General features: G+C 36.7%; 1 non-coding gene across 1 annotated transcript; it reads right to left on the bottom strand.

Moving 5' to 3' along the window:
• Positions 1 to 21,623: 21,623 nt before the first annotated feature.
• LOC147950105 (small nucleolar RNA R71) lies at positions 21,624 to 21,730 on the bottom strand. Its single transcript, XR_015565072.1, has one exon. It is a non-coding gene; the product is annotated as a small nucleolar RNA R71 (small nucleolar RNA).
• Between the last annotated feature and the right edge of the window lie 844 nt (positions 21,731 to 22,574).

Genomic DNA, 22,574 nt, shown 5'->3' on the forward strand with positions numbered 1-22,574 from the left:
TGTTAGGTTTGAACTGACAAGAGTAAAGCCTTGTGTAGTTCTAGTTTGCATTTTTCAAACTAGATAGGACTAGTTGGTTCACTTGTTGGGTTTGGGACTTGGCTATTATGAAAAGAAAAGAGGAAAAAAAAAAGAAAGAAAAGGTTAGAGTCTTTAGGAGGGGAATGTGTTTAAGAAAATTTAAAGTCTAGTGAAAGAATGGGAAGAATAAGGTTGTTTAAAGATGGTTCTAGTTAAAGAAAAGAAAGAAAGGTAAGAGAATTCTAGCAAAATGCTTATATGTCTTAAGAATAAGAAGAAAAGAGAACCATAGCAAATAAGTAAGAATCCCCCATTCCACTAGAAAGATCAAATAAGAAACCTCTCCTAAGACTTTAAAACCAAAAGAGAAAAGGGTGAAAAAGAAGAAAAGAAGTTAAAGGGTAGCACTAGGACCAATTGGGTTTAGATTGATAGGATAAACACTTTGGGTGCCTTTGGGTAGACAAGGTTTTGTTCTTGTATGTGTCTAAGTGTTCTTACCTTTAGCATTCTTCTAAAGCTCAATCCATTTTTTATGAGAGAACCTTGATATTGATAAGCCCTACTCTAAAAAGAGACCATCATTGTCTCTAAACCTTTTACTGCCAAGCCAAATGAGTTTAAGCATTGCATAGAGTTGATTCATGTTCTTGATTAATGAATGTTAAAGGAAATGGTTGATTTGAATGCATGTGGATGTCTAAGGCTCAAATCAGTGAAGGTTGTGATATGCTTGTCTAAAGTCTTTAAGTATAGCTCATTCAACTTGCATCATAGTACTAGTAACTTGGACATTGATTCTAGATAGTCTATTTGCAAGCTTTAGGAGCTGAGATCCCACTTTCAAACCTCACCTACCTTCTTTTGTCTTGATTATTTGCTTGAGGGCACGCAAAGACTAAGTTTGGGGGTGTTGATGTTCATATATTTTACCTTGTTTTCCCTTAGTTTATTCACAACTTTTGCATCTTTTGCTATCCATTTAGGCCATTATTGTGTAGCTTTAGGACTAATCATGCATTAGAGTATAGTTGCAATGCATTTGCATCTTTTCATGCATAAACAGGTGATTTTGGAGCTTAAGGAGCATGGAAGCAATGCTGAGGAGAAAACAAGAGAGTTAAGGCTGTAGAATCAAGGTCCGGAGTCCAACTCAACCGCACCACTCGACCACCACTCGACCGTGTGCTGAGGAGGACTCGACCGAGTGGAGAATGCACGAGAGAAGCCAGCTCGACCAGCCACTAGACCGAGCACTGGTCGAGTTGACCGAGCCGTTGACCACTTTGACTTTTTGTATTTTTAGGGCTTCCACCTCACCTCCTATATAAGGCCCTTGTACTTGCAGCCACAAAAGAGTCCAGCTTTCATAACTTTCAAAGTATTGGAGATGAGGTGGAATCCCTAAAAATACAAAAAGTCAAAGCAGTCAACGGCTCGGTCAACTCGACCAGTGCTCGGTCGAGTGGCTGGTCGAGCTGGCTTCTCTCGTGCATTCTCCACTCGGTCGAGTCCTTCTCAGCACACGGTCGAGTGTCTGGTCGAGTGTGCGGTCGAGTTGGACTCTGGACCTTGATTCTTCAGCCTTAACTCTCTTGTTTTCTCTTCAGGATTGCTTCACTTCTCCTCAGCATTGCTTCCATGCTCCTTAAGCTCCAAAATCACCTGTTTATGCATGAAAAGATGCAAATGCAATGCAACTATACTCTAATGCATCATCATGTATGAAAAATGCAAACTAGAACTACACACTTTCTTTGTGGTGTATGAATGAATGATGTATGGAATGATGATGTATGGAATGAATAGAAGTCAGGATGTTTCAATTCCCCTTATGCAGTTGCAGTATAAGAGGTGTCAATCCTATCTGAGTGATTGTGAACAATTAAGATGTGCATATGAGTCTAAGTCAAGCCAATTGTAAAGATTGTTTGTCACTAACAATCCTAAAATGAGATAAGAAATGCAGAAAGTAAAAACAACTAGAACAAGATACTAAATGCAAACAGAACAGACAAATTAAAGCTATAATGAAACTAGAACAGAGATAGACACTATGCTAATGAACTAATGCAAGACAAGTAATGAATTGGAAACTACGTGAATGCAATGGAAATGAAACAGGAATGAAACAAGACAATCACAAATCAAAAACACAAGTTCTGGGGATGAACTCGAGCAGCACTCGACCGACTGTAGGTCGAGTACGTGGTCGAGCTAGACTTAAACGTGAAAACAGAGCAACACAAGAAAAACAGAGCAATGCTAAAACTATCAAACAACAAGCAAGCAATGATATTTAGACTAAGATTTCAATAAACAAAGGAGGCCTTAAGGAGGGATTCATGGGCTGAGCTAATCATTGTGGTTATCTAACTTGGTCAACAAATCTCAAGCAAACATTCAGCTGATCTCTAGACATACTATTCTAAGACATGTTTAATCCACTCTCATGGCAACAAACAATCAAACCTATGCATTTCTAGACTTGTTCTCACAAAGAAAAGAATCTACACAAGCAGGCATTAAGCAATACATCTCAAACCAAACAAGACTTCTAATCTCTTAGCAAGCCTAATGGTAAGCTCTAGATCTAGCCTTATCTATGCTCCTTAGACATTGGTGTGATGCTAAGATGCTTGAAATCAAACCCTACCTTCTCAGATATAGGATCAGCATTAAGATCATCTAGCCTAGAAGAGATCTACAACAATCAAGCTTGACCAAATCAAACAAACCACAAGATCAACCCAGCCTAACCCATCCTCAAGGTCCTAAACAAACTACTCACAAGAACACATGGTGAAATATGTCAAAAACCCAGAAAATAATGAAACTTGCATCATTTGAAAGATGAAACAGAGATCTACAATATTGATGAAGGAATAAAACTCGAAATCTTAATACTTTGAAAGTTATGAAACAAACAAAATATAAGAATCTAGTCTTTCTCTCTCAAACAAGTACAAAATCTAAAATAAAAGAAAAGTGCAAAAGAAAATAATATCTAAAAAAGGTAAAAACTAGGTTTTAGACTCTCTAAAAAGCTGGACTCTTTTGTGGCTGCAAGTACAAGGGCCTTATATAGGAGGTGAGGTGGAAGCCCTAAAAATACAAAAAGTCAAAGTGGTCAACGGCTCGGTCAACTCGACCAGTGCTCGGTCGAGTGGCTGGTCGAGCTGGCTTCTCTCGTGCATTCTCCACTCGGTCGAGTCCTCCTCAGCACACGATCGAGTGGTGGTCGAGTGGCGCGGTCGAGTTGGACTCCGGACCTTGATTCTACAGCCTTAACTCTCTTGTTTTCTCCTCAGGACAGCTTCACTTCTCCTCAGCATTGCTTCCATGCTCCTTAAGCTCCAAAATCACCTGTTTATGCATGAAAAGATGCAAATGCAATGCAACTATACTCTAATGCATGATTAGTCCTAAAGCTACACAATAATGGCCTAAATGGATAGCAAAAGATGCAAAAGTTGTGAATAAACTAAGGGAAAACAAGGTAAAATATATGAACATCATTGTAAGAGTTCGGGAGAAATTTGGAGTGTTTAGACAACACTTAAACCCGTTTTATCCTAAAACAGGCTTAAACCAAGAAAACAGGCAAAAACCGATAGAAACATTGATTTGAAGCAGTAAACAGCTATGTTAATCTTTTGAGGGTCAAAATATGTAACAATCCAATGCATTTGACTAATTATAAGAGTTCGGGTTGAATTTGGATTGTTTAGACACCAATTATACCCATTTTGTCCCGAAACAGGCTAAAGCCGAGAAAACGTTGATTCTAAGCAGTAAACAGCGTTGTTACTGTTTCTAGGGTCATAATGTGTGACATTCCAATGCATTTGAGTAATTGTAAGAATTCGGGATGAATTGGGAGTGTTTAGACAACACTTAAACCCGTTTTATCCCAAAACATGCTTAAACCGAGAAAACAGGCTAAAACTGAAAGAAAGCATTGATTCGAAGAGCTAAACAGCTGTGTTACTCTTTCTAGGGTCAAAACATGTAACAATACAATGCATTAGACTGATTATAAGAGTTTGGGTTCAATTTGGAGTGTTTAGACAACACTTAAACCCGTTTTATCCCAAAACAGGCTTAAACCGAGAAAATAGGCTAAAACCGAGAGAAACATTGATTTGAAGCAGTAAACAGCTATGGTACTCTTTCTAGGGTCAATATATGTAACAATACAATGCATTTGCTAATTATAACAGTTTGGGCTGAATTTAGAGTGTTCAGACAACACTTAAACCCGTTTTATCCCAAAAAAGGCTTAAACCGAGAAAACAGGCGAAAAACGAGAGAAACATTGATTTGAAGCAGTAAACAGCTATGTTACTCTTTACGGTTAAAATATGTAACAATCCAATGCATTTGACTAATTATAAGAGTTCGAGCTGAATTTGGATTGTTTGGACACCACTTAGACCCATTTTGTCCTGAAACAGGCTAAAGCCGAGAAAACAGGCGAAAATCAAGAGAAACATTGATTTGAATCAGTAAACAGCTATGTTAATCTTTTGAGGGTCAAAATATGTAACAGTCCAATGCATTTTACTAATTATAAGAGTTCGGGTTGAATTTGGATTGTTTGGACACCACTTATACCCATTTTGTCCCGAAACAGGCTAAAGCCGAGAAAACGTTGATTCTAAGTAGTAAACAGCATTGTTACTGTTTCTAGGGTCAGAATGTATGACATTCCAATGCATTTGACTAATTGTAAGAATTCGGGATGAATTGGGAGTGTTTAGACAACACTTAAACCCGTTTTATCCCAAAACATGCTTAAACCGAGAAAACAGGCTAAAACCAAAAGAAAACATTGATTCGAAGAGCTAAACAGCTGTGTTACTCTTTCTAGGGTCAAAACATGTAACAATACAATGCATTTGACTGATTATAAGAGTTTGGGTTCAATTTGGAGTGTTTAGACAACACTTAAACCCGTTTTATCCCAAAACAGGCTTAAACCGAGAAAACAGGCTAAAACCGAGAGAAACATTGATTTGATGCAGTAAACAGCTTTGGTACTCTTTCTAGGGTCAAAATATGTAACAATACAATGCATTTGACTAATTATAACAGGCTAAAGCCGAGAAAACGTTGATTCTAAGTAGTATACAGCTTTCTTACAGTTTGTAGGTTCAGAATGTGTGACGTTTCAATCCATTTATTTAATTGTAAGAGTTCGGGATAAATTTGGAGTGTTTAGACAACTCTTAAACCCGTTTTATCCCAAAACAGGCTTAAACCGAGAAAATAGGGTAAAACCGAGAGAAAACATTGATTCGAAGCAGTAAAGAGCTACATTACTCTTTCTTCGGTCAAAATATGTAACAATCCAATGCATTTGGCTATTTATAAGAGTTTGGGTTGAATTTGGAGTGTTTAGACACAACTTTTACCCATTTTATCCCAAAACAGGCTAAAACCGAGAAAACATTGATTCGAAGCAGTAAATAGCTTTGTTACTTTTTCTAGGGTCAGAATGTGTGACAATCCAATGCATTTGACTAATTGTAAGAGTTTGTGATAGATTTGGAGTGTTTTGACAACAATTAAACCCGTTTTATCCCAAAACAGGCTTAAACGAAGAAAGCAGGCTAAAACCGAAAGAAAACATTGATTCGAAGATCTAAACAGCTGTGTTACTCTTTCTAGGGTCAAAAATGTAACAATACAATGAATTTGACTGATTATAAGAGTTTGGGTTCAATTTCGAGTGTTTAGACAACACTTAAACCCGTTTTATCCCAAAACAGGCTTAAACCGAGAAAACAGGCTAAAACCGAGAGAAACATTGATTTGAAGAAGTAAACAGCTATGGTACTCTTTCTAGGGTCAAAATATGTAACAATACAATGCATTTGACTAATTATAACAGTTTGGGTTGAATTTAGAGTGTTCAGACAACACTTAAACCCGTTTTATCCCAAAAAAGGCTTAAACCGAGAAAACGTTTATTCTAACCAGTAAACAGCTTTGTTACAGTTTCTAGGGTCATAATGTGTGAAATTCCAATCCATTTAACTAATTTTAAGGGTTCAGGATGAATTTAGAGTGTTTAGACAACACTCAAACCCGTTTTATCATAAAACAGGCTTAAACCATGAAAACAGGCAAAAACCGATAGAAACATTGATTTGAAGCAGTAAACAGCTATGTTAATCTTTTTAGGGTCAAAATATGTAACAATCCAATGCATTTGACTAATTATAAGAGTTCGGGTTGAATTTGGATTGTTTGGACACCACTTATACCCATTTTGTCCCGAAACAGGCTAAAGCCGAGAAAACGTTGATTCTAAGCAGTAAACAGCATTGTTACTGTTTCTAGGGTCAGAATGTGTGACATTCCAATGCATTTGACTAATTGTAAGAATTCGGCATGAATTGGGAGTTTTTAGACAACACTTAAACCCGTTTTATCCCAAAACATGCTTAAACCGAGAAAACGCGCTAAAACTGAAAGAAAACATTGATTCGAAGATCTAAACAGCTGTGTTACTCTTTCTAGGGTCATAAATGTAACAATACAATGAATTTGACTGATTATAAGAGTTTGGGTTCAATTTCGAGTGTTTAGACAACACTTAAACCCGTTTTATCCCAAAACAGGCTTAAACCGAGAAAACAGGCTAAAACCGAGAGAAACATTGATTTGAAGCAGTAAACAGCTATGGTACTCTTTCTAGGGTCAAAATATGTAACAATACAATGCATTTGACTAATTATAACAGTTTGGGTTGAATTTAGAGTGTTCAGACAACACTTAAACCCGTTTTATCCCAAAAAAGGCTTAAACCTAGAAAACGTTTATTCTAAGCAGTAAACAGCTTTGTTACAGTTTCTAAGGTCATAATGTGTGAAATTCCAATCCATTTAACTAATTTTAAGGGTTCGGCATGAATTTGGAGTGTTTAGACAACACTTAAACCCGTTTTATCCTAAAACAGGCTTAAACCAAGAAAATAGGCAAAAACTGATAGAAACATTGATTTGAAGCAGTAAACAGCTACGTTAATCTTTTGACGGTCAAAATATGTAACAATCCAATGCATTTGACTAATTATAAGAGTTTGGGTTGAATTTGGATTGTTTGGACACCACTTATACCCATTTTGTCCCGAAACAGGCTAAAGCCGAGAAAACGTTGATTCTAAGCAGTAACCAGCATTGTTACTGTTTCTAAGGTCAGAATGTGTGACAATCCAATGCATTTGACTAATTGTAAGAATTCGGGATGAATTGAGAGTTTTTAGACAACACTTAAACCCGTTTTATCCTAAAACATGCTTAAACCGAGAAAACGCGCTAAAACCAAAAGAAAACATTGATTCGAAGGACTAAACAGCTGTGTTACTCTTTCTAGGGTCAAAAATGTAACAATACAATGTATTTGACTGATTATAAGAGTTTGGGTTCAATTTGCAGTGTTTAGACAACACTTAAACCCATTTTATCCCAAAACAGGCTTAAACCGAGAAAACAGGCTAAAACCGAGAGAAACATTGATTTGAAGTAGTAAACAGCTATGGTACACTTTCTAGGGTCAAAATATGTAACAATACAATGCATTTGACTAATTATAACAGTTTGGGTTGAATTTAGAGTGTTCAGACAACACTTAAACCCGTTTTATCCCAAAAAAGGCTTAAACTAAGAAAACGTTTATTCTGAGCAGTAAACAGCTTTGTTACAGTTTCTAGGGTCATAATTTGTGAAATTCCAATCCATTTAACTAATTTTAAGGGTTCAGGATGAATTTAGAGTGTTTAGACAACACTCAAACCCGTTTTATCATAAAACAGGCTTAAACCATGAAAACAGGCAAAAACCGATAGAAACATTGATTTGAAGCAGTAAACAGCTATGTTAATCTTTTTAGGGTCAAAATATGTAACAATCCAATGCATTTGACTAATTATAAGAGTTCGGGTTGAATTTGGATTGTTTGGACACCACTTATACCCATTTTGTCCCGAAACAGGCTAAAGCCGAGAAAACGTTGATTCTAAGCAGTAAACAGCATTGTTACTGTTTCTAGGGTCAGAATGTGTGACATTCCAATGCATTTGACTAATTGTAAGAATTCGGCATGAATTGGGAGTTTTTAGACAACACTTAAACCCGTTTTATCCCAAAACATGCTTAAACCGAGAAAACGCGCTAAAACTGAAAGAAAACATTGATTCGAAGATCTAAACAGCTGTGTTACTCTTTCTAGGGTCATAAATGTAACAATACAATGAATTTGACTGATTATAAGAGTTTGGGTTCAATTTCGAGTGTTTAGACAACACTTAAACCCGTTTTATCCCAAAACAGGCTTAAACCGAGAAAACAGGCTAAAACCGAGAGAAACATTGATTTGAAGCAGTAAACAGCTATGGTACTCTTTCTAGGGTCAAAATATGTAACAATACAATGCATTTGACTAATTATAACAGTTTGGGCTGAATTTAGAGTGTTCAGACAACACTTAAACCCGTTTTATCCCAAAAAAGGCTTAAACCGAGAAAACAGGCGAAAAACGAGAGAAACATTGATTTGAAGCAGTAAACAGCTATGTTACTCTTTACGGTTAAAATATGTAACAATCCAATGCATTTGACTAATTATAAGAGTTCGAGCTGAATTTGGATTGTTTGGACACCACTTAGACCCATTTTGTCCTGAAACAGGCTAAAGCCGAGAAAACAGGCGAAAATCAAGAGAAACATTGATTTGAATCAGTAAACAGCTATGTTAATCTTTTGAGGGTCAAAATATGTAACAGTCCAATGCATTTTACTAATTATAAGAGTTCGGGTTGAATTTGGATTGTTTGGACACCACTTATACCCATTTTGTCCCGAAACAGGCTAAAGCCGAGAAAACGTTGATTCTAAGTAGTAAACAGCATTGTTACTGTTTCTAGGGTCAGAATGTATGACATTCCAATGCATTTGACTAATTGTAAGAATTCGGGATGAATTGGGAGTGTTTAGACAACACTTAAACCCGTTTTATCCCAAAACATGCTTAAACCGAGAAAACAGGCTAAAACCAAAAGAAAACATTGATTCGAAGAGCTAAACAGCTGTGTTACTCTTTCTAGGGTCAAAACATGTAACAATACAATGCATTTGACTGATTATAAGAGTTTGGGTTCAATTTGGAGTGTTTAGACAACACTTAAACCCGTTTTATCCCAAAACAGGCTTAAACCGAGAAAACAGGCTAAAACCGAGAGAAACATTGATTTGATGCAGTAAACAGCTTTGGTACTCTTTCTAGGGTCAAAATATGTAACAATACAATGCATTTGACTAATTATAACAGGCTAAAGCCGAGAAAACGTTGATTCTAAGTAGTATACAGCTTTCTTACAGTTTGTAGGTTCAGAATGTGTGACGTTTCAATCCATTTATTTAATTGTAAGAGTTCGGGATAAATTTGGAGTGTTTAGACAACTCTTAAACCCGTTTTATCCCAAAACAGGCTTAAACCGAGAAAATAGGGTAAAACCGAGAGAAAACATTGATTCGAAGCAGTAAAGAGCTACATTACTCTTTCTTCGGTCAAAATATGTAACAATCCAATGCATTTGGCTATTTATAAGAGTTTGGGTTGAATTTGGAGTGTTTAGACACAACTTTTACCCATTTTATCCCAAAACAGGCTAAAACCGAGAAAACATTGATTCGAAGCAGTAAATAGCTTTGTTACTTTTTCTAGGGTCAGAATGTGTGACAATCCAATGCATTTGACTAATTGTAAGAGTTTGTGATAGATTTGGAGTGTTTTGACAACAATTAAACCCGTTTTATCCCAAAACAGGCTTAAACGAAGAAAGCAGGCTAAAACCGAAAGAAAACATTGATTCGAAGATCTAAACAGCTGTGTTACTCTTTCTAGGGTCAAAAATGTAACAATACAATGAATTTGACTGATTATAAGAGTTTGGGTTCAATTTCGAGTGTTTAGACAACACTTAAACCCGTTTTATCCCAAAACAGGCTTAAACCGAGAAAACAGGCTAAAACCGAGAGAAACATTGATTTGAAGAAGTAAACAGCTATGGTACTCTTTCTAGGGTCAAAATATGTAACAATACAATGCATTTGACTAATTATAACAGTTTGGGTTGAATTTAGAGTGTTCAGACAACACTTAAACCCGTTTTATCCCAAAAAAGGCTTAAACCGAGAAAACGTTTATTCTAACCAGTAAACAGCTTTGTTACAGTTTCTAGGGTCATAATGTGTGAAATTCCAATCCATTTAACTAATTTTAAGGGTTCAGGATGAATTTAGAGTGTTTAGACAACACTCAAACCCGTTTTATCATAAAACAGGCTTAAACCATGAAAACAGGCAAAAACCGATAGAAACATTGATTTGAAGCAGTAAACAGCTATGTTAATCTTTTTAGGGTCAAAATATGTAACAATCCAATGCATTTGACTAATTATAAGAGTTCGGGTTGAATTTGGATTGTTTGGACACCACTTATACCCATTTTGTCCCGAAACAGGCTAAAGCCGAGAAAACGTTGATTCTAAGCAGTAAACAGCATTGTTACTGTTTCTAGGGTCAGAATGTGTGACATTCCAATGCATTTGACTAATTGTAAGAATTCGGCATGAATTGGGAGTTTTTAGACAACACTTAAACCCGTTTTATCCCAAAACATGCTTAAACCGAGAAAACGCGCTAAAACTGAAAGAAAACATTGATTCGAAGATCTAAACAGCTGTGTTACTCTTTCTAGGGTCATAAATGTAACAATACAATGAATTTGACTGATTATAAGAGTTTGGGTTCAATTTCGAGTGTTTAGACAACACTTAAACCCGTTTTATCCCAAAACAGGCTTAAACCGAGAAAACAGGCTAAAACCGAGAGAAACATTGATTTGAAGCAGTAAACAGCTATGGTACTCTTTCTAGGGTCAAAATATGTAACAATACAATGCATTTGACTAATTATAACAGTTTGGGTTGAATTTAGAGTGTTCAGACAACACTTAAACCCGTTTTATCCCAAAAAAGGCTTAAACCTAGAAAACGTTTATTCTAAGCAGTAAACAGCTTTGTTACAGTTTCTAAGGTCATAATGTGTGAAATTCCAATCCATTTAACTAATTTTAAGGGTTCGGCATGAATTTGGAGTGTTTAGACAACACTTAAACCCGTTTTATCCTAAAACAGGCTTAAACCAAGAAAATAGGCAAAAACTGATAGAAACATTGATTTGAAGCAGTAAACAGCTACGTTAATCTTTTGACGGTCAAAATATGTAACAATCCAATGCATTTGACTAATTATAAGAGTTTGGGTTGAATTTGGATTGTTTGGACACCACTTATACCCATTTTGTCCCGAAACAGGCTAAAGCCGAGAAAACGTTGATTCTAAGCAGTAACCAGCATTGTTACTGTTTCTAAGGTCAGAATGTGTGACAATCCAATGCATTTGACTAATTGTAAGAATTCGGGATGAATTGAGAGTTTTTAGACAACACTTAAACCCGTTTTATCCTAAAACATGCTTAAACCGAGAAAACGCGCTAAAACCAAAAGAAAACATTGATTCGAAGGACTAAACAGCTGTGTTACTCTTTCTAGGGTCAAAAATGTAACAATACAATGTATTTGACTGATTATAAGAGTTTGGGTTCAATTTGCAGTGTTTAGACAACACTTAAACCCATTTTATCCCAAAACAGGCTTAAACCGAGAAAACAGGCTAAAACCGAGAGAAACATTGATTTGAAGTAGTAAACAGCTATGGTACACTTTCTAGGGTCAAAATATGTAACAATACAATGCATTTGACTAATTATAACAGTTTGGGTTGAATTTAGAGTGTTCAGACAACACTTAAACCCGTTTTATCCCAAAAAAGGCTTAAACTAAGAAAACGTTTATTCTGAGCAGTAAACAGCTTTGTTACAGTTTCTAGGGTCATAATTTGTGAAATTCCAATCCATTTAACTAATTTTAAGGGTTCAGGATGAATTTAGAGTGTTTAGACAACACTCAAACCCGTTTTATCATAAAACAGGCTTAAACCATGAAAACAGGCAAAAACCGATAGAAACATTGATTTGAAGCAGTAAACAGCTATGTTAATCTTTTTAGGGTCAAAATATGTAACAATCCAATGCATTTGACTAATTATAAGAGTTCGGGTTGAATTTGGATTGTTTGGACACCACTTATACCCATTTTGTCCCGAAACAGGCTAAAGCCGAGAAAACGTTGATTCTAAGCAGTAAACAGCATTGTTACTGTTTCTAGGGTCAGAATGTGTGACATTCCAATGCATTTGACTAATTGTAAGAATTCGGCATGAATTGGGAGTTTTTAGACAACACTTAAACCCGTTTTATCCCAAAACATGCTTAAACCGAGAAAACGCGCTAAAACTGAAAGAAAACATTGATTCGAAGATCTAAACAGCTGTGTTACTCTTTCTAGGGTCATAAATGTAACAATACAATGAATTTGACTGATTATAAGAGTTTGGGTTCAATTTCGAGTGTTTAGACAACACTTAAACCCGTTTTATCCCAAAACAGGCTTAAACCGAGAAAACAGGCTAAAACCGAGAGAAACATTGATTTGAAGCAGTAAACAGCTATGGTACTCTTTCTAGGGTCAAAATATGTAACAATACAATGCATTTGACTAATTATAACAGTTTGGGTTGAATTTAGAGTGTTCAGACAACACTTAAACCCGTTTTATCCCAAAAAAGGCTTAAACCTAGAAAACGTTTATTCTAAGCAGTAAACAGCTTTGTTACAGTTTCTAAGGTCATAATGTGTGAAATTCCAATCCATTTAACTAATTTTAAGGGTTCGGCATGAATTTGGAGTGTTTAGACAACACTTAAACCCGTTTTATCCTAAAACAGGCTTAAACCAAGAAAATAGGCAAAAACTGATAGAAACATTGATTTGAAGCAGTAAACAGCTACGTTAATCTTTTGACGGTCAAAATATGTAACAATCCAATGCATTTGACTAATTATAAGAGTTTGGGTTGAATTTGGATTGTTTGGACACCACTTATACCCATTTTGTCCCGAAACAGGCTAAAGCCGAGAAAACGTTGATTCTAAGCAGTAACCAGCATTGTTACTGTTTCTAAGGTCAGAATGTGTGACAATCCAATGCATTTGACTAATTGTAAGAATTCGGGATGAATTGAGAGTTTTTAGACAACACTTAAACCCGTTTTATCCTAAAACATGCTTAAACCGAGAAAACGCGCTAAAACCAAAAGAAAACATTGATTCGAAGGACTAAACAGCTGTGTTACTCTTTCTAGGGTCAAAAATGTAACAATACAATGTATTTGACTGATTATAAGAGTTTGGGTTCAATTTGCAGTGTTTAGACAACACTTAAACCCATTTTATCCCAAAACAGGCTTAAACCGAGAAAACAGGCTAAAACCGAGAGAAACATTGATTTGAAGTAGTAAACAGCTATGGTACACTTTCTAGGGTCAAAATATGTAACAATACAATGCATTTGACTAATTATAACAGTTTGGGTTGAATTTAGAGTGTTCAGACAACACTTAAACCCGTTTTATCCCAAAAAAGGCTTAAACTAAGAAAACGTTTATTCTGAGCAGTAAACAGCTTTGTTACAGTTTCTAGGGTCATAATTTGTGAAATTCCAATCCATTTAACTAATTTTAAGGGTTCGGGATGAATTCGTATTGTTTAGACAACACTTAAACCCGTTTTATCCTAAAACAGGCTTAAACCAAGAAAACAGGAAAAAACCGATGGAAACATTGATTTGAAGCAGTAAACAGCTATGTTAATCTTTTGAGGGTCAAAATATGTAACAATCCAATGCATTTGACTAATTATAAGAGTTCGGGTTGAATTTGGATTGTTTGGACACCACTTATACCCATTTTGTCCCGAAATAGGCTAAAGCCGAGAAAACATTGATTCTAAGCAGTAAACAGCATTGTTACTGTTTCTAGGGTCAGAATGTGTGACATTCCAATCCATTTGACTAATTGTAAGAATTCGGGATGAATTGGGAGTTGATTTGACGCAGTAAACAGTTGTGTTGCTCTTTCCAGGGTCAAAACATGTACCAATACAATGCATTGGACTGATTATAAGAGTTTGGGTTCAATTTGGAGTGTTTAGACAACACTTAAACCCGTTTTGTCCCAAAACAGGTTTAAACCGAGAAAACAGGCTAAAACCGAGAGAAACATTGATTTGAAGCAGTAAACAGCTATGGTACTCTTTCTAGGGTCAAAATATGTAACAATACAATGCATTTGACTAATTATAACAGTTTGGGCTGAATTTAGAGTGTTCAGACAACACTTAACCCGTTTTATCCCAAAAAAGGCTTAAACCAAGAAAACATGCGAAAAACGAGAGAAACATTGATTTGAAGCAGTAAACAGCTATGGTACTATTTCTAGGGTAAAAATATGTAACAATACAATGCATTTGACTAAATATAACAGTTTGGGCTGAATTTAGATTGTTCAGACAACACTTAACCCGTTTTATCCCCAAAAAGGCTTAAACCGAGAAAACAGGCGAAAAACGAGAGAAACATTGATTTGAAGCAGTAAACAGCTATGATAATCTTTTGAGGGTTAAAATATGTAACAATCCAATGCATTTGACTAATTATAAGAGTTCGGGTTGAATTTGGATTGTTTGGACACCACTTTCACCCATTTTGTCCCGAAATAGGCTAAAGCCGAGAAAACGTTGATTCTAAGCAGTGAACAGCGTTGTTACTGTTTCTAGGGTCAGAATGTGTGACATTCCAATCCATTTGACTAATTGTAAGAATTCGGGATGAATTGGGAGTTGATTTGACGCAGTAAACAGTTGTGTTGCTCTTTCCAGGGTCAAAACATGTACCAATACAATGCATTGGACTGATTATAAGAGTTTGGGTTCAATTTGGAGTGTTTAGACAACACTTAAACCCGTTTTGTCCCAAAACAGGTTTAAACCGAGAAAACAGGCTAAAACCGAGAGAAACATTGATTTGAAGCAGTAAACAGCTATGGTACTCTTTCTAGGGTCAAAATATGTAACAATACAATGCATTTGACTAATTATAATAGTTTGGGCTGAATTTAGAGTGTTCAGACAACACTTAACCCGTTTTATCCCAAAAAAGGCTTAAACCAAGAAAACACGCGAAAAACGAGAGAAACATTGATTTGAAGCAGTAAACAGCTATGGTACTCTTTCTAGGGTAAAAATATGTAACAATACAATGCATTTGACTAAATATAACAGTTTGGGCTGAATTTAGATTGTTCAGACAACACTTAACCCGTTTTATCCCCAAAAAGGCTTAAACCGAGAAAACAGGCGAAAAACGAGAGAAACATTGATTTGAAGCAGTAAACAGCTATGATAATCTTTTGAGGGTTAAAATATGTAACAATCCAATGCATTTGACTAATTATAAGAGTTCGGGTTGAATTTGGATTGTTTGGACACCACTTATACCCATTTTGTCCCGAAATAGGCTAAAGCCGAGAAAACGTTGATTCTAAGCAGTGAACAGCGTTGTTACTGTTTCTAGGGTCAGAATGTGTGACATTCCAATCCATTTGACTAATTGTAAGAATTCGGGATGAATTGGGAGTTGATTTGACGCAGTAAACAGTTGTGTTGCTCTTTCCAGGGTCAAAACATGTACCAATACAATGCATTGGACTGATTATAAGAGTTTGGGTTCAATTTGGAGTGTTTAGACAACACTTAAACCCGTTTTGTCCCAAAACAGGTTTAAACCGAGAAAACAGGCTAAAACCGAGAGAAACATTGATTTGAAGCAGTAAACAGCTATGGTACTCTTTCTAGGGTCAAAATATGTAACAATACAATGCATTTGACTAATTATAATAGTTTGGGCTGAATTTAGAGTGTTCAGACAATACTTAACCCGTTTTATCCCAAAAAGGCTTAAACCAAGAAAACACGCGAAAAACGAGAGAAACATTGATGTGAAGCAGTAAACAGCTATGGTACTCTTTCTAGGGTAAAAATATGTAACAATACAATGCATTTGACTAAATATAACAGTTTGGGCTGAATTTAGATTGTTCAGACAACACTTAACCCGTTTTATCCCCAAAAAGGCTTAAACCGAGAAAACAAGCGAAAAACGAGAGAAACATTGATTTGAAGCAGTAAACAGCTATGTTACTCTTTTATGGTTAAAATATGTAACAATCCAATGCATTTGACTAATTATAAGAGTTCGAGTTGCATTTGGATTGTTTCGACACCACTTATACCCAATTTGTCCCGAAACAGGCTAAAGCCGAGAAAACGTTGATTCTAAGTAGTAAACAGCTTTGTTACAGTTTGTAGGTTCAGAATGTGTGACGTTCCAATCCATTTATTTAATTGTAAGAGTTTGGGATAAATTTGGAGTGTTTAGACAACTCTTAAACCCGTTTTATCCCAAAACAGGCTTAAACCGAGAAAATAGAATAAAACCGAGAGAAAACATTGATTCGAAGCAGTAAAGAGCTAAGAGTTTGGAATGAATTTGGAGTGTTTAGACACCACTTACACCCATTTTGTCCCAAACATGCTAAAATCGAGAAAACATTGATTCGAAGCAGTAAACAGCTTTGTTACTGTTTCTAGGGTCAGAATGTGTGACAATCCAATGCATTTGACTAATTGTAATAGTTGGGATGAATTGGGAGTGGTTAGACAACACTTAAACCCGTTTTAACTCGAAACAAACTAAAACCGAGAAAACATTGATTCAAAGCAGTAAACAGCTTTGTTAATGTTTATAGGGTCAGAATATGTAACAAACCAATGCATTTGACTAATTGTAAGAGTTTGGGATAAATTTGGAGTGTTTAGACAACTCTTAAACCCGTTTTATCCCAAAACAGGCTTAAACCGAGAAAATAGAATAAAACCGAGAGAAAACATTGATTCGAAGCAGTAAAGAGCTACATTACTCTTTCTTCGGTCAAAATATGTAACAATCCAATGGCTATTTATAAGAATTTGGGTTGAATTTGGAGTGTTTAGACACAACTTTTACCCATTTTATCCCAAAACAGGCTAAAACTGAGAAAACATTGATTCGAAGCAGTAAATAGCTTTGTTACTTTTTCTAGGGTCAGATTGATAGTTGGGTTTTCACCCAGAGTATCAATTCCCTATGCAGTTGTAGTACAAAGGATTATCAATCCAGATGGTTGTCTATTGCTAGCAGGAAAGATATGATCAGGACAATACAAGTCAAGCCAAGCAGATAGGGTTTTTGTTCTAACAGTCCTAAAATAAATAAAAGAATAGATATAAACAAAGAAACCACACGACCTAAGCACTCGATGCAAGCAATCGAGTACATGATCTAGTGGGGTAATCGAGTAAGAAAATGAGATATGAACAGGTCGAGGTATTACTCGATGCAGGTTATCGTGTACCTGAACGGGTAAGTGGTCGAGTAAGTAAACAAAATGTAAACAAACAAAATACGAAAGCTCCTAAGGATGGGGTAATCGAATCCTAAGTATTCTAGACCAGTACAGATGCCTTACATGCCTCATGCAATTATTTCCTAGACAATGAATCTCTAAAACCTTGTCACCACACTCTCGCACTAGCAACAATCAACCTTGATCACTTACCACATTCTCTTACTAGCAATATGAACAAGAAGGCATTAAGAATGATTCATTATTGTCAGTAAACTGAAACTCATCTAATCCCTTACTCAGAGTCAAGGAAACCTCTAGCATTGGCTAATTCACGCATCTCATCTACACCTCTCGGTCGCTGAAACGCCCTAGATCTAATCTCAACCTCTCGGTCTGTTGACAACATTAAGAACACCAACCTAGAAGGAAAGCTATCAATCATTTACAATCAAACTAAGGCATCCTAACCGATCAAGAACACAAAATCATCTATCCCATCCCTAGAAACTTTACTACACTACTCGGACATGATAACAAGGAACAAAATAACGAAAATGAATGAAACTTGCATTGTATTAAAAGATAGAGTAGAGTAGAAAGACTACAAGATAGAAATCTAAGAAGTCTTACAGTTAGTCAAATGCATTGGATTGTCACACATTCTGTCCCTAGAAACAGTAACAAAGCTGTTAACTGCCTCGAATCAATGTTTTCTCTTGGTTTTAGCCTGTTTTCCCTGTTTAAGCATGTTTTGGGATAAAACGGGTTTAACTGTTGTCTAAACATTCCAAATTCATCCCGAACTCTTACAGTTAGTCAAATGCATTTGATTGTCAAATATTCTGACCCTAGAAACAGTAACAAAGCTGTGTACTGCTTCGCATCAATGTTTTCTCGGTTTTAGCCTGTTTCGGGACAAAATGGGTAAAAGTGGTGTCTAAACACTCCAAATTCAACTCGAACTCGTATAATTAGTCAAATGCATTGGAATATTACATATTTTGACCCTAGAAAGAGTAACATAGCTGTTTACTGCTTGGAATCAATGTTTTCTCTTGGTTTTATCCTGTTTTCTCTGTTTAAGCCTATTTCGGGACAAAATGGGTAAAAGTGGTGTCTAAACACTCCAAATTCAACCCGAACTCTAATAATTAGTCAAATGCATTGGATTGTTACATATTTTGACTCTAGAAAGAGCAACATATCTGTTTACTGCTTCAAATCAATGTTTCCTCTTGGTTTTAGCCTGTTTTCTCGGTTTAAGCCTGTTTTGGGATAAAATGGGTTTAAGTGTTGTCTAAACACTCCAAAATAAACCCATACTCTTATAATTAGTCAAATGCATTGGATTGTTACATATTTAGACCCTAGAAAGAGTAACATAGCTATTTACTGCTTTGCATCAATGTTTTCTTGGTTTTAGCATGTTTCAGGACAAAATGGGTAAAAGTGGTGTCTAAACACTCCAAATTCAACCCGAACTCTTATAATTAGTCAAATGCAATGGATTGTTACATATGTTGATCCAAGAAAGAGTAACATAGCTGTTTACAGTGATATTCATATATTTTACCTTGTTTTCCCTTAGTTTATTCACAACTTTTGCATCTTTTGCTATCCATTTAGGCCATTATTGTGTAGCTTTAGGACTAATCATGCATTAGAGTATAGTTGCATTGCATTTGCATCTTTTAATGCATAAACAGGTGATTTTGGAGCTTAAGGAGCATGGAAGCAATGCTGAGGAGAAAACAAGAGAGTTAAGGCTGTAGAATCAAGGTCCGGAGTCCAACTCGACCGCACCACTCGACCACCACTCGACCGTGTGCTGAGGAGGACTCGACCGAGTGGAGAATGCACGAGAGAAGCCAGCTCGACCAGCCACTCGACCGAGCACTGGTCGAGTTGACCGAGCTGTTGACCACTTTGACTTTTTGTATTTTTAGGGCTTCTACCTCACCTCCTATATAAGGCCCTTGTACTTGCAGCCACAAAGGAAGTCCAGCTTTTTAGAGAGTCTAAAACCTAGTTTTTACCTTTTTTAGATATTATTCCTTTTGCACTTTTCTTTTATTTTAGATCTTGTACTTGTTTGAGAGAGAAAGACTAGATTCTTATATTTTGTTTGTTTCATAACTTTCAAAGTATTAAGATTTCGAGTTTTATTCCTTCATTAATATTGTAGATCTCTGTTTCATCTTTCCAATGATGCAAGTTTTATTATTTTCTGGGTTTTTGACATATTTCACCATGTGTTCTTGTGAGTAGTTTGTTTAGGACCTTGAGGATGGGTTAGGCTGGGTTGATCTTGTGGTTTGTTTGATTTGGTCAAGCTTGATTGTTGTAGATCTCTTCTAGGCTAGATGATCTTAATGCTGATCCTATATCTGAGAGGGTAGGGTTTGATTTCAAGCATCTTAGCATCACACCAATGTCTAAGGAGCATAGATAAGGCTAGATCTAGAGCTTACCAATAGGCTTGCTAAGAGATTAGGAGTCTTGTTTGGTTTGAGATGTATTGCTTAATGCCTGCTTGTGTAGATTCTTTTTTTTGTGAGAACAAGTCTAGAATTGCATAGGTTTGATTGTTTCTTGCCATGAGAGTGGATTAAACATGTATTAGAATAGTATGTCTAGAGATCAGCTCAAAGTTTGCTTGAGATTTGTTGACCAAGTTAGATAACCACAATGATTAGCTCAGCCCATGAATCCCTCCTCAAGGCCTTCTTTGTTTATTGAAATCTTAGTCTAAATATCATTGCTTGCTTGTTGTTTGATTAGTTTTAGCATTGCTCTGTTTTTCTTGTGTTGCTCTGTTTTCACGTTCAAGTCTAGCTCGACCACGTACTCGACCTACACTCGGTCGAGTGCTGCTCGAGTTCATCCCCAGAACTTGTGTTTTTGATTTGTGATTGTCTTGTTTCATTCCTGTTTCATTTCCATTGCATTCACGTAGTTTCCTGTTCATTACTTGTCTTGCATTAGTTCATTAGCATAGTTTCTACCTTTGTTCTAGTTTCATTATAGCTTTAATTTGTCTGTTCTGTTTGCATTTAGTATCTTGTTCTAGTTGTTTTTACTTTCTGCATTTCATATCTCATTTTAGGATTGTTAGTGACAAACAATCTTTTCAATTGGCTTGACTTAGACTCATATGCACATCTTAATTGTTCACAATCACTCAGATAGGATTGACACCTCTTATACTGCAACTGCATAAGGGGAATTGAAACACCCTGACTTCTATTCATTCCATACATCATCATTCCATACATCTTTCTTTCACCACACCACAAAGAAAGTCAGTTTCAATTTGGCGCTGTTGCCCATTTGGGTGTGTTTTGTGACATTTAGGATCATTATTAGTCTAAGATTAAGTTCGTTTAAACACTTGTGAAGTTACTAAACTCGAATCTTCCTTTGCTTGGCTGTTTTGTGTTTCAGGTACCCACTCGACCACCTACTCGACCACCACTCGACCGAGCTGTGATCGAGCACTTGGTCGACCCCAGAAGCCGGATCAAATTAGCCATTACTTCCCAGTCGACTCGACCACCCACTCGAGCCTGCGCTCGACCGTGTACCTGTTCGAGTCCGTAGTAGAGTTTGTTGATGCACACAAGGTCAAAAGGCAAAGATAGTCTTCAACAGCCTATTTACAACATCCACAGGCTACAAAAGGGTTTGAGACATAAGCAAGGAAGAGTAGTTCAACAACAACAAGGTCAAGACATCATGGAGCAACAAGCTATCCATGAGCAAAGACCAAGGCACATTGGTGCAGGAGATGCACCCAATACCCACAACCAAAGGGCTGGAATTGTGCCACCTTCAGCAGCAAACAATAACTTTGAGATCAAGAGTGGATTGATCTCAATGATACAAGAAAACAAGTTTCATGGGTTGCCAATGGAGGATCCACTAGATCACCTTGATGAGTTTGACAGAATATGTGGACTCACTAAGATCAATGGAGTGAGTGAAGATGGATTCAAATTAAGACTCTTCCCATTTTCTCTTGGAGACAAAGCTCACCTTTGGGAGAAGACTCTACCTACTGGAGCTATCACCACATGGGATGCATGCAAGAAAGATTTTCTGGCCAAGTTCTTCTCCAATGCAAGGACTGCTAGGCTGAGGAATGAGATTTCTGGGTTTGCTCAAAGGAATAATGAGAGCTTTTGTGAAGCTTGGGAGAGGTTTAAAGGATTCCAAACTCAGTGTCCTCACCATGGCTTCAGCAATGAGTCACTTCTAAGCACCTTGTATAGAGGAGTGCTTCCCAAGATAAGAATGCTTCTTGACACAGCCTCTAATGGCAATTTCCTCAACAAGAATGTGGAAGAAGGATGGGAATTAGTTGAGAATCTTGCTCAATCTGATGGAAATTATAATGAGGACTATGATAGGACCATAAGGAGCTCCTCAACTGATCAAGAGGACAAGTATAAGAAGGATTTGAAGATGGTCAATGAGAAGCTTGACAAGATCCTCCTCAGCCAATCCAAGTCCATTCACTTCATTGGTGAAGAGGAAGCTCCAGTTCAAGAGGGGGAGCCTGAATTTGCTGAGTTGTGCTACATGCAGAACCAGGGAGGATTCAAAGGCTACAACCAAGGAGGTTTCAAGAACAACAATCTCTCTTATAGGAGCAACAATGTGGCCAACCCTCAAGACCAAGTCTATCCACCTCCTCAACCTCAACAGCAACAAAACTACATCCCCAAGCAACAACACCAAGTGTTCCAACCCCAATTGTGTCCCCCACCAGGGTTTCAGACTAACCAAGGCCAGGAACAAGACTTAAGAGCAATGATGCAACAGTTGTTGATGGGGCAAACACAAGGCAAGATTGAGGAAGCCAAACAGTTTGCTGAGTTGAATCAAAGGCTCACATCACAGTACAATGATCTGAACTTGAAGTTTGAAGGTCTTAACTCCAGAATGAAGTATATGGAGAGTAACATTGCCTCTACTTCAGCTCCTAAACTCAACCAACTCCCTGGAAAAGCTGTTCAAAATCCAAGGGAGTTCACTGCAAAAGCCATTCATATCTCTGATGAGGAAGTCACTGAGGACAGT

Source organism: Camelina sativa, chromosome 1 (genome assembly GCF_030686135.1).
Source record: "Camelina sativa cultivar CO46 ecotype springtype chromosome 1, ASM3068613v1".
NCBI classification, from domain to species: Eukaryota; Viridiplantae; Streptophyta; class Magnoliopsida; order Brassicales; family Brassicaceae; genus Camelina; species Camelina sativa.